We start from the raw sequence: 12,425 nt of genomic DNA, 5'->3' as shown, positions 1-12,425 counted from the left end.
GCTTCCCATATTTCATTCAGTCTGTAATTTATCACAAAACTCATCCAAACTCCTGAATGGCTTACTCGCCACTTGAGAAAGTTCTGTTTAAAATACTAGTAAATTGGAAGCAGAAAACAGAGGAGGAGTCAAGATGGAGGAGAAGTAGCAGGCTGAGACTACTTCAGGTAGCAGGAGATCAGCTAGATAGCTTATCTAAAGATTGCAAACACCTACAAATCCAACGGGAGATCGAAGAGAAGAAGAACAGCAATTCTAGAAACAGAAAATCAACCACTTTCTGAAAGGCAGGACTGGCAGAGAAGAGAATCCAAAGCGACGGGAAGATAGACCGTGGGGGGAGGGGCTGGCTCCCGGCGAGCGGCGGAGCAACACAGCACAAAATCAGGACTTTTAAAAGTCTGTTCCGCTGAGGGACATCGCTCCAGAGGCTTAACCGGGGTGAAGCCCACGCGGGGTCAGCGTGGCCTCAGGTCCCGCAGGGTCACAGAAGGATCGGGGGTGTCTGAGGGTCGCAGAGCTTACCGGTATTAGAACAGGGAAGCCAGCTACAGAGACAGAGCCAAGGAGTGACTCCCAGCTGGGGTTACCTTGAACCGGTCGCAGGCTCGGTCAGCTAGGAGCGCGGCCAGAGGCCAGAGTGACGGGAGTAATTGGGCGCTGTTCTCTGAGGGTGCACTGAGGAGTGGGGCCCCGGGCTCTCGGCTCCTCCAGGCCGGAGACAGGGAGGCCGCCATCTTCATTCCCGCCCTCCGGAACTCTACAGAAAGTGCCCAGGGAACGGAAAGTGCCCAGGGAACAAAAGCTCCCGAAAGCAAACCCGAGGGGATTAATCAGCCCGGCCCGGGTAAGGGCAGTGCAACTCCGCCTGGGGCAAAGACGCTTGAGAATCACTACAAAAGGCCCCTCCCCCAGAAGATCAGCACGGAAAGCAAAGCACGGAACTCATGGCTTTCTCCCCATGATTCTTTAGCCTTGCAGGTAATTTATTTTTTTTTTTCTTTTTCAATTTTTTTTTTCTTCTTCAGCTAAATTTTTTTTAACTTTTACCCTTTTCTTTTTTAACGTTTTTTAACTAGTTTATCTAATATATATATTTTTTCTTTTTTCATTTTCTTTTTTTAAATTGTTTCTTTTTTTTTTTTTCTTTCTGAACCTCTTTTCATCCCCTTTCTCCCCCCCTCATGATTTGAGATCTCTTCTGATTTGGCTAAAGCATATTTTCCTGGGGTTGTTGCCACCCTTTTAGTATTTTACTTGCTCCTTCATATACTCTTATCTGGACAAAATGACAAGGCGGAAAAATTCACAACAAAAAAAAGAACAAGGGGCAGTACCAAAGGCTAGGGAACTAATCAATACAGACATTGGTAATATGTCAGATATAGAGTTCAGAATGACGATTCTCAAGGTTCTAGCCGGGCTCGAAAAAGGCATGGAAGATATTAGAGAAACCCTCTCGGGAGATATAAAAGCCCTTTCTGGAGAAATAAAAGAACTAAAATCGAACCAAGTTGAAATCAAAAAAGCTATTAATGAGGTGCAATAAAAAATGGAGGCTCTCACTGCTAGGATAAATGAGGCAGAAGAAAGAATTAGCGATATAGAAGACCAAATGACAGAGAATAAAGAAGCTGAGCAAAAGAGAGACAAACAGCTGCTGGACCACAAGGGGAGAATTAAAGAGATAAGTGACACCATAAGACGAAACAACATTAGAATAATAGGGATTACAGAAGAAGAAGTAAGAGAGAGGGGAACAGAAGGTATATTGGAGAGAATTATTGGAGAGAATTTCCCCAATATGGCAAAGGGAACAAGCATCAAAATCCAGGAGGTTCAGAGAACCCCCTCAAAATCAATAAGAATAGGTCCATACCCCGTCACCTAATAGTAAAATTTACAAGTCTTAGTGACAAAGAGAAAATCCTGAAAGCAGCCCAGGAAAAGAAGTCTATAACATACAATGGTAAAAATATTAGATTGGCAACAGACTTATCGACAGAGACCTGGCAGGCCAGAAAGAGCTGGCATGATATATTCAGAGTACTAAACGAGAAAAACATGCAGCCAAGAATACTATATCCAGCTAGGCTATCATTGAAAATAGAAGGAGAGATTAAAAGCTTCCAGGACAAACAAAAACTGAAAGAATTTGCAAACACCAAACCAGCTCTACAGGAAATATTGAAAGGGGTTCTCTAAGTAAAGAGACACCCTAAAAGTAGTAGATCAGAAAGGAACAGAGACAATATACAATAACAGTCACCTTACAGGCAATACAATGGCACTAAATTCATATCTCTCAATAGTTACCCTGAATGTTAATGGGCTAAATGCCCCTATCAAAAGACACAAGGTATCAGAATGGATAAAAAAACAAAACCCATCTATATGTTGCCTACAAGAAACTCATTTTAAACCCGAAGACACCTCCAGATTTAAAGTGAGGGGATGGAAAACAATTTACCATGCTAATGGACATCAGAAGAAAGCAGGAGTGGCAAACCTTATGTAAGATCAATTAGATTTTAAGCCAAAGACTATAATAAGAGATGAGGAAGGACACTATATCATACTCAAAGGATCTGTCCAACAAGAAGATCTAACAATTTTAAATATCTATGCCCCTAACGTGGGAGCAGCCAACTATATAAACCAATTAATAATAAAATCAAAGAAACACATCAACAATAATACAATAATAGTAGGGGACTTTAACACTCCCCTCACTGAAATGGACAGATCATCCAAGCAAAAGATCAACAAGGAAATAAAGGCCTTAAATGACACACTGGACCAGATGGACATCACGCATATATTCAGAACATTTCATCCCAAAGCAACAGAATACACATTCTTCTCTAGTGCACATGGAACATTCTCCAGAATAGATCACATCCACGGTCCTATATCAGGTCTCAACCAGTATCAAAAGATTGGGATCATTCCCTGCATATTTTCAGACCACAATGCTCTGAAGCTAGAACTCAATCACAAGAGGAAACTTGGAAAGAACCCAAATACATGGAGACTAAACAGCATCCTTCTAAAGAATGAATGGGTCAACCAGGAAGTTAAAGAAGAATTGAAAAAATTTATGGAAACAAATGATAATGAAAACAACAGTTCAAAATCTGTGGGACACAACAAAGGCAGTCCTGAGACGAAAATATATAGCAGTACAAGCCTTTCTCAAGAAACAAGAAAGGTCTCAGGTACACAAGCTAACCCTACACCTAAAGGAGCTAGAGAAAGAACAAGAAAGAAACCCTAAACCCAGCAGGAGAAGAGAAATCATAAAGATCAGAGCAGAAATCAATGAAATAGAAACCAAAAAAACAATAGAACAAATCAACGAAACTAGGAGCTGGTTCTTTGAAAGAATTAATAAGATTGATAAACCCGTGGCCAAGCTTATCAAAAAGAAAAGAGAAAGGACCCAAATAAATAAAATCATGAATGAAAGAGGAGAGATCAGAACGAACACCAAAGAAATACAGACAATTATAAGAATATACTATGAGCAACTCTACGCCAACAAATTTGACGATCTGGAAGAAATGGGTGCATTCCTAGAGACATATAAACTACCACAACTGAACCAGGAAGTAATAGAAAGCCTCAACAGACCCATAACCAGTAAGGAGATTGAAACAGTCATCAAAAATCTCCAAACAAACAAAAGCCCAGGGCCAGACGGCTTCCCGGGGGAATTCTACCAAACATTTAAAGAAGAACTAATTCCTATTCTCCTGAAACTGTTCCAAAAAATAGAAAGGGAAGGAAAACTTCCAAACTCATTTTATGAGGCCAGCATCACCTTGATCCCAAAACCAGACAAGGATCCCATCAAAAAAGAGAACTATAGACCAACATCCCTGATGAACACAGATGCAAAAATTCTCACCAAATACTAGCCAATAGGATTCAACAGTACATTAAAAGGATTATTCACCATGACCAACTGGAATTTATTCCAGGGCTGCAAGGTTGGTTCAACATCTGCAAATCAATCAATGTGATACAACACATCAATAAAGAACAAGAACCATATAATACTCTCAATAGATGCTGAAAAAGCATTTGACAAAGTACAACATCCCTTCCTGATCAAAACTCTTCAGAGTGTAGGGATAGAGGGCACATACCTCAATATTATGAAAGCCATCTATGAAAAACCCACCGCAAATATCATTCTCAATGGAGAAAAACTGAAAGCTTTTCCACTAAGGTCAGGAACATGGCAGGGATATCCATTATCACCACTGCTATTCAACATAGCCCTTGAAGTCCTAGCCTCAGCAATCAGACAACAAAAGGAAATTAAAGGCATCCAAATCGGCAAAGAAGAATTCAAACTATCACTCTTTGCAAATGATATGATACTATATGTGGAAAACCCAAAAGACTCCACTCCAAACTGCTAGAACTTGTCCAGGAATTCAGTAAAGTGTCAGGATATAAAATCAATGCACAGAAATCAGTTGCATTTCTCTACACCAACAGCAAGACAGAAGAAAGAGAAATTAAGGAGTCCATCCCATTTACAATTGCACCCAAAACTATAAGATACCTAGGAATAAACCTAACCAAAGAGGCTAAGAATGTATACCCAGAAAACTATAAAGTACTCATGAAAGAAATTGAGGAAGACACAAAGAAATGGAAAAATGTTCCATGCTCCTGGATTGGAAGAATAAATATTGTGAAAATGTCTATGCTACCTAAAGCAATCTACACATTTAATGCAATTCCTATCAAAGTACCATCCATTTTTTCAAAGAAATGGAACAAATAATCCTAAAATTTATATGGAACTAGAAAAGACGTCGAATAGCCAAAGGAATATTGAAAAAGAAAGCCAAAGTTGGTGGCATCACAATTCCGGACTTCAAGCTCTATTAAAAAGCTGTCATCATCAAGACAGCATGGTACTGGCACAAAAACAGACACATAGATCAATGGAACAGAATAGAGAGCCCAGAAATAGACCGTCAACTCTATGGTCAACTCATCTTCGACAAAGCAGGAAAGAATGTCCAATGGAAAAAAGACAGCCTCTTCAATAAATGGGGTTGGGAAAATTGGACAGCCACATGCAGAAAAATGAAATTGGACCATTTCCTTACACCACACACGAAAATAGACTCAAAATGGATGAAGGACCTCAATGTGAGAAAGGAATCCATCAAAATCCTTAAGGAGAATACGGGCAGCAACCTCTTCGACCTCAGCCGCAGCAACTTCTTCCTAGGAACATCGCCAAAGGCAAGGGAAGCAAGGGCAAAAATGAACTATTGGGATTTTATCAAGATCAAAAGCGTTTGCACAGCAAAGGAAACAGTGAACAAAACCAAAAGACAACTGACAGAATGGGAGAAGATATTTGCAAATGACATATCAGATAAAGGGCTAGTGTCCAAAATCTATAAAGAACTTAGCAAACTCAACACCCAAAGAACAAATAATCCAATCAAGAAATGGGCAGAAGACATGAGCAGACATTTCTGCCAAGAAGACATCCAGATGGCCAACAGACACATGAAAAAGTCCTCCACATCACTCGGCATCAGGGAAATACAAATCAAAACCACAATGAGATACCACCTCACACCAGTCAGAATGGCTAAAATTAACAACTCAGGAAATGATAGATGCTGGCGAGGATGAGGAGAAAGGGGAACCCTCCTACACTGTTGGTGGGAATGCAAGCTGGTGCAACCACTCTGGAAAACAGCATGGAGGTTCCTCAAAATGTTGAAAATAGAACTACCCTATGACCCAGCAATTGCACAACTGGGTATTTACCCTAAAGATACAAATGTAGTGATCCGAAGGGGCACATGCACCCGAATGTTTATAGCAGCAATGTCTACAATAGCCAAACTATGGAAAGAACCTAGATGTCCATCAACAGATGAATGGATAAAGAAGACGTGGTATATATACACAATGGAATACTATGCAGCCATCAAAAGAAATGAAATCTTGCCATTTGCAACGACATGGATGGAACTAGAGGGTATCATGCTTAGTGAAATAAGTCAATCGGAGAGAGACAACTATCATATGATCTCCCTGATATGAGGGAGAGGAGATGCAACATGGGGGGTTGAGGTGGTAGGAGAAGAGTAAATGAAACAAGATGGGATTAGGAGGGAGACAAACCATAAGCGACTCTTAATCTCACAAAACAAACTGAGAGTTGATGGGGGGAGGGGGATTGGGAGGGGGGGGTTATGGACATTGGGGAGGGTACGTGCTATGTTGAGTGCTGTGAAGTGTGTAAACCTGGTGATATACAGACCTGTACCCCTGGTGATAAAAATATATGTTTATAAAAAATAAAATAAAAAAAATAAATAAATAAAATAAAATACTAGTAAATCTGGTAGTTCTCATTTATCTAAATTTCATTTGGATTTTTGTTCCCATGCCAAATCTTAATAAAGGACTTTAGTGATAACTGAATCTAAAATTGCATTGTTTTTGGTAAAAACCATTAAACAATTATCTACTTTACTTGGTTTACTTTTCAACAAATCGCTTGAATGACCTTACATTATATCATCTAACACATATTTGTTTATTATCTGTGTTTTCTGTTAGAATGGAAGATAATTTATTGGAACAGGGGTTTTATGTACTTTGTAAACTACCTTATTTTCTGTATCACAAAAGTGACTGGTGCGTAATAGGGGCTCCACAAGTATTTACTGAATGAACAAATGAAAGAGCCACTGTAGAGAGAGAAAAATCTGTCCACTGACCTTGCATGAATCTCTATGATATAAAAAATCTTTTTGTATTTTATTTTGTCACAATTTAGAATGTAGAGATTATCCTTAGGAAAATAAGAAATACTTCCACAAAGGAGAAATGGTAAAATATGTTGAGAAAAAAAGCAAAACCTGACCTTTAATTGAACAAAGTAATAGAAAAAAGAATTTGAGGAATGAGAGGATATAATATCGCTGGTGGATATTTATCTGCATACAAGTAGGTGAAATAGAATAGGTAGCATAATAAGAAATGGAAATTCTTGGTGTGCCTGTGTGGCTCAGTGGGTTAAGCCTCTGCCTTCCGCTCAGGTCATCATTTCAGGGTTCTGGGATCAAGCCCTGCTTCAAGCTCTCTGCTCAGTGGGGAGTCGTTTCTCCCCTCTGCCTGCCTCTCTGCCTACTTGTGATCTCTCTCTCTCTCTGTCAAATAAATAAATAAAATCTTGAAAACATACACACACACACACACACACACACAAAAGAAATGGAAATTCTTATGAAGAATCCATTCAAACATTATTATGAAAATAATTATGCAAATATTCAATTAATAATAATCATATTGAAGAATGTTAAAATGACAAAGAACAAAAGTGTCATGTATCAGACAGAGCTGCATCTTGGCTGTATCAGTGTATAGGTTAGCCATATAATTTTTTTAACTTTCATCTTATTTATTCACAGATCAACATATAATATGATTGTGGAAACAGTTAAATGGGGTCACTCACAGAAAGTACTTATAAAAGAGACTTGTGACAACTATGCAAAATCAATGATCTCTCCCTATTACTGGATACAATGTAGCTTACATTACCTATTCACTTTTACTTACATGCCCTGTGACTAAATTCTAGTCAATTAAACTGCCAATTGGATGTTAGTCCAAGTGAAGAACTCCACTTGCAGATGTGGTTTCTTCTTCTATCTTGATGAGAGAAAAGGACATAAGCCCTAGGGTAACATTGGAAGCCATGTGTTAAATATCCTCTGTTAGCTTGGATCCCTGAAAGACTGCATGGAGGAAGGCAGTCCTGCAGACATTTTGGCCCACTCAATACTATTATAAAAGCAAGAAAACAACTTAAAATGTTTTTAGTCCACTTTATCTTTTGGGAATTTTTTTCCAGCAAATAGTAAATCTTAACATAAACCATAAAAATATGATATATTTAATGTAATAAAAACTGATCAGCTGTGTTATTTTAGCAGCTACTTTATGCCAGGACACGTTGAATTTTCTAAGTTATATAACTAATTAATGAGTCCTTATGTATTTCATGGGCAGAGATGATATGAACATCTTTGAAAATGACAAAATCAATGTCCAGGTCCTGTCAAAAACTCTTGTACTATAAAATATATTATTTCACATGTAAAGTTTATGTTAAAAATTACCACTGATATGTGGACTTTGAATGATTACCTAGAAATTGGTTTATTTGTTAGTCAAATGACTTATTATTAAGCAACAATTTTAGATTTCATGTCATCCAAATTCCTGGTACAGCACAGTTGTTTTTTTTTAAAGATTTTATTTATTTATTTGACAGAGAGAGAGATCACAAGAGAAGCAGGCAGAGAGAGAGAGGGAAGCAGGCTCCCTGCTGAGCAGAGAGCCCGATGTGGGGCTCGATCCCAGGACCCTGGGATCATGACCTGAGCCGAAGGCAGAGGCTTTAACCCACTGAGCCACCCAGGCGCCCCTGGTACAGCACAGTTTTGTTTAGTTTATTTACAGCCATAGTAGAACAGATTTTAAACAAATGATAAAACTAGTTTAGTGTTGTATTCATCTGTTATAAATAATACACCACTAAACATCTCCCAACTATGTGAATGATCTGTAAAGTTTTATATTAATTATTAGTTACTTTTATGATAGGAGGAAACTGAGATATTAACTGAGATGAAACCGAGATGAAACTGAGATATTAACTTGGATTGTATTATTTAATACCTGAGCCTTCATTTATATGCTTGCTTTCTTCACATATATTTAAATATTTTCAGGGAAAAAAACCTTAATTTTTTTATTCTACAAAATGTCAATGAAAATAGTGTTTAAGTGGAATAAATTTTTTAAATAATTGAATAATTGTAAAGCTTACATGAAAACTTATGTGTTAGAGGAACTAGGGACCAGGAGCACTATAGGACTTATTAACTGAATTTTGGTTTTCCGAAATAATCTGTCTTTAATACTGAAGGACATGGAAACACTATAAGAAATTTATTTTATTCTACAGTATTGCATTCAAGTAAAAATCACTCAATCTTTTGCAAAAGACTGTGAGATGGTGTTCTGTCCTTCAAATAGCTGCAGAGGCTCAAAGTCATGAGTTGATAACAAATGTGTCAATAAGCATTAGTGATAGTAAATACATTTAGAGTGAAATGAAATTGTGGATATTCAATTACAGAGCAATCAACATTGTTGATTTGTTTTAATACTTAAAAGACAGCCCCAGCTCTCGCAGATTAACAATGCACCCTCTGGGGGCGCCTGGGTGGCTCAGTGGGTTAAAGCCTCTGCCTTCAGCTCAGGTCATGATCCCAGGGTCCTGGGATCGAGCCCCACATCGGGCTCTCTGCTCAGCAAGGAGCCTGCTTCCTCCTCTCTCTGACTGTCTCTCTGCCTGCTTGTAATTTCTGTCTGTCAAATAAATAAATAAAATCTTTAGAAAAAAAAAAAAAAAACAATGCACCATCTGTATCCAAGCTTGACACTAATTGTCAGTAAAACAAACATGAAAGCTTATTGTCCAAAGCTGCAAATCGCAACTTGTAATCAAATTCAAGGTGGTCATTTTCTGAAAATGTGTACAAGATCCTATAAGTAAGGTAAACTGAAGATTTATCTTTTTTTTTCTCTCTCTTTTGAGTTTTCTCCTTTAGCATTTTGGACTGTGGTTGATAATAAACTTACTGTGTTGCATTTTTATTTTGAATCTCAATTATTTGTTTTAGTTTTAGGTTTTTTTTTTTTAAGATTTTTATTTATTTATTTGACAGACAGATCACAAGCAGTCAGAGAGACAGGCAGAGACAGAGAGGAGGAAGCAGGCTCCCCACCGAGCAGAGAGCCCGATGCGGGGCTCGATCCCAGGACCCTGGGATCATGACCCGAGCCGAAGGCAGAGGCTTTAACCCACTGAGCCACCCAGGTGCCCCTTGTTTTAGTTTTTTTAAAGTACTGGAAGATTCTATTTATTTCAAGATCAAATACAGGCAAAAGTAATCAATGGTGATAGAGATCAGAATAGTGATTACCTCTGACAAGTGTAGGGTATGGAGAGCTAAAAGGCAGGGGTATGGAGGATATTGTCTGGGAAGGGATAAATTGGGGGGTTGCTGGCAATTATTTGTTTATGTGTGTTATACTATAACTCTTCTAAGTTCAGTAAGAAAGAATTAATACCTGGTTCTCCTGCTAATAGTAATTCCTAATTGTCTCCTTATTTCCATAAATAACCTTGAATTTCCACATGACTACTACAATGGCAATATCAGGTATTAACTGATTATATTTCAGATGTGAGGAGGCTGCATTTTATCAGAGTAGAAAATATATGCTATAATGTATAATCATGGAGGAAGAATAGGCTTCTTATTTTAAAAATCAACTTTAAATAATGGATGAGGGGAGGAATCTAGGATGGTAGAACAGGTGAGTCTTAGCACCCAAGTTTTCAGGTAGGTTTGGGATAGTGGAAGCCATCTTTAAGCCAGGGCTATTGTTACCTTTGGTAACTGTAATAATCATCTACTAAGTGCTAAATAAGGGCAAAGCATGATTCTCATCTTGGAAGAAAGCAATCTTGCAGTGAAAATTAAAAGGGGGAATGCTGAAATTCTAGGCCATTGGAATAGAAAAGTACCAAATTATGGAAGAGAGATTACTAAGAAAGAAAGAAGACAAGTACTCAAGGTTGGATGGAAAGCTATCATCATATTACCTTCTAGATTCTCTACTTTCCATTTCCTAGGATGATTGAGGGGTCTTAAATCTTGATTTGGAAGAGCTTGAGGGCAGAAACTAGTTTATAGCATATTCCCTGGACTTTCTCATTTGATGAGATGACTGATTATAATTAAAGATTTATATCACTTACTCAATATCCATTTTTAAAATGCAAATGGAGTATGATAGTTAAAAGGGATTCACTTGCTGCAAATTAATTTGATCCACCTAAATTTCTAACAAGGCATAAATTAGAGATACAATGTATGTGACCATTAAAATTAAAAGAGAATTGGGGAGCAGATAGATAGAAATTGGAAGTCTAGAAAGTTTCAAATGGGAGAAGATGCCTAAAAGAGTCACAACAGAAAAAAAAAATCTGGGGCAATATGGTTCATAGTATAGTTTTAGAGACATCAATTAAAAAATTAGGACACAAATAATGTAAGTGAATAAACAACTTAAAATGCATTTTCTGTCTTGAAATCTTGGCTAAAATTCAAATTGAGAAGTTTTACATTCACAGAAATTAGGTGTTACCAAATTCTTTCCTTTGAGAAGTATAATGTGAAAGAGAGAAACTCTGTATATCCTGGGGTTAGAGCCATATTGCCCCCTTAGGAGCACTAGCAGTTGTGCGAGTGGGAAGTAATGAGCATTTGATGGTTTGTTGTAGTCTTCATCACAGCCTTCCATTATGAAACTACAAATGGTCTTGTATGTAATCTAAATTGAATATAATTTATGCTAAATGTACATTAGGATAGAAGAATCTAGCATAAAGCAAAACTGGGTCAATTTCTAGTATTTAGAAGAGTTCAAAAGAGATCTGTGAACTGACTGAGTGGTACTTGAAGTTTCAATGTTGTTGAAAAACTGAAGACTTTATTTAAAAGTCCTCCTAAAATAACTGTATAAAGCATGGTAAGTTTGTCCAATAACTATTAGTTTTTGTGTTAACTGAGAGAAATTTTGAATAGAGTATGTTGTCTGGCAACTCCGTTTTTCCCTAAAATCCTTCCATTGTCAGAGAGAGAAGAGTAGAAAGAAAGGTGTGGTGGAGAATTAGAGGTAAAAATACAAAGAGGGCTTTTTTTTATTATGATTTTTAGCTAAGTTTTCTTTTTTACAGTGTGATTTTGTTAACTCTCTAGAAAATATGTAATTTGAATAATACTAATTTAAGATAGAAAAAGAGCATTGTTCAAACAATACTGCAGTATCTTGGTATCTCTAGGGCACTAGTTATTGCCAAAAAGAAAAGTGATGATTCCTAGCAGAGAAAAACAGGGACAATTGAATTTGCAGTGATGATAGAGTACGTGGAGCATGCAAAGGTGTTCACTGAAGGAAAGCTGAGGCAGGTAAAACAGAAATACTGATGGAACGTATGTGGTAACTCACCAGATGTATCTGGTGATGTATTCACCAGAGTGAATCTATCAGAAATATCTAAGCATTTCTCAGAAGTGCTATAAGATTTATATAGGACATACTAAGAAGAGGACCCAGAAGCAGATTTCATCATGGGAAGTTCCCGCTTAAGACTTCACCAAGATGGTGGTACAGGTGACCTCACCCTTTATCTCCTACAAAGATCAACAATTCCAAAATTATCAAACAACAACAACAACAACAAAACAGCTATGAGATAGTGGGGTGTCCACCTATGAAAC

Source organism: Lutra lutra, chromosome 5 (assembly GCF_902655055.1).
Source record: "Lutra lutra chromosome 5, mLutLut1.2, whole genome shotgun sequence".
NCBI classification, from domain to species: Eukaryota; Metazoa; Chordata; class Mammalia; order Carnivora; family Mustelidae; genus Lutra; species Lutra lutra.
Note: the sequence above shows the minus strand (reverse complement) of the source record.